Source organism: Suricata suricatta, chromosome 5 (assembly GCF_006229205.1).
Source record: "Suricata suricatta isolate VVHF042 chromosome 5, meerkat_22Aug2017_6uvM2_HiC, whole genome shotgun sequence".
Classification (NCBI taxonomy): Eukaryota; Metazoa; Chordata; class Mammalia; order Carnivora; family Herpestidae; genus Suricata; species Suricata suricatta.
The window spans coordinates 49,473,209-49,474,919 of record NC_043704.1 but is presented as its reverse complement, the minus strand read 5'-3'; positions in this window follow the sequence as shown (position 1 = coordinate 49,474,919).

The window sequence follows — 1,711 nt, the reverse complement described above, 5'->3', positions numbered from 1 at the left end:
TATTTGTATTTCTCTGTTAAAGGAGGCTTATTGACTGTCCAGGGCCTGCCGTTTCAGGAGATACTCTCTTAATGATATCTCTCAGTTTCCCTTGTTGTGCCTGTGAGTATTTTATTTCCCTACTCTTCAATATTTGGGACTCGCCTTCTTGCACACTTTGGCTTGTTTCTTGGTGTAGTCCTATGAAGGAAAACAGACTGACAAACACCAAGGGAACAGAAGCACACATACACACAGACAAATGAAACAAAGAAACGCATTACAGGGGGGACTGAAAAGAATGGGAATGGGAGGGAAAGAAACGAAAGGAAGAGAAGAAGGGAAAATAAAAAGAACAGAGAAAGAACAAAAGACAAAAATATATATATAAAAGGGGATCGGAGACAACAAAGGACAGTAGACTGCTTAAACATGTATGACCAGTTTAGGGGAGAAGTAAGGATGAGATACAGGAGAATATATCTGGGTTGCGAGAAGGTGAAAAAGTAAGGGAGAAAGGAGAAAGGAATATAAAGAGTAAAATTTAAAGGAATTAAGTATAGAAAAAGGAAAAGAAGAAAAGGAAAAAAAAGGTAATAATGACGAAGAAATAAGTATGAAACTAGTGAAGAAAGAAAAATTTTTGTTATATATTAAAAAAAACAAACAGCCAAAACAAAGCCAAACAGAAACAAAAATAAAAAGAAAAACCGAAGAAATAATAAAAAATAAATAAAAATTAAAAAAGCAAGCAGCAGCTCCCTCTGGTGGATAGGCTTGGTTTGATGGGGTTAGACTTGGAGTCTGCTCTCAGAGGCTCCGCCCCTGCCTGAGGTGAAATGAGCAGCAGAAGGTGATGTGCGCACCTTCACAGACTCAATTGCAGAGTCCCCACCCCCAGTCAGGATCACGATTGCAATGGGGGAAAGGAAAGAAAACAAAAAGCAAAAAACCGAGACTCTCTTAGTTTCCGATAGCTTAGCTCAAGAAGCCGTGCACTCCTGGAAATCTACTGGGAGCTCCCACATTCTACGCGCGCGCCCGGGCCTCCACCCGCCACCGACTCCTGGCTGAGGGTCCTGTCGGTGCATGTCTTATTTCTTCCCTGTGGGGACCCAGAATTCGCGCAGTCCGTGCAGTGCAGGGGGCGGGATGTGCCGTGGAAATGCGGTCCGTGGGCCCGTTCCCAAAACCAGGTTCGAATTGCTCGCACCCGGCGCAGTTGCTGCTTGGGTCGCTTCCACCGCGGAGCGCGCCTCCCCAGCGCAGCCGCTTCTCACAGCCACAGGCGCCTCTGATTCCCCGCCGAGATGGCTTAGGGCTGGAGGCTATTCCTCCTCTTGCGCCACCCCGGTTCGGGATTCCGGCTGCCCAGCAGTTATCTATGGAGTGGGTTTCTGTCTCCACGCGCAGCCAAGCGTTCTATACCTCTTCCCCAGAGACAGTTCTATGAGCGCGTTCCGACTCTGTCTCTTCCCTTTGTCTCTCCGGCGCTGCGTGCTTGTGCCACGTTGGGCTGGGGATCTTACCTCTCCTGCCCGTCCGGGCTGGCCCGTCCTCGGATCTCCCCCGTTCGCCCCCACTCACTCAGGTATCTTTGAGGTTCTATTCCCTCTGGAGTTCGTATTTTCTCCTTCCGCTCTCTCAGTTGAACGTAATATCCTTCTCAGTTCGAAAAACGGTGCGGAGGGAGTTTACAGAGCTCCCTTCCTCTCCGCCATCTTGGCTCCAC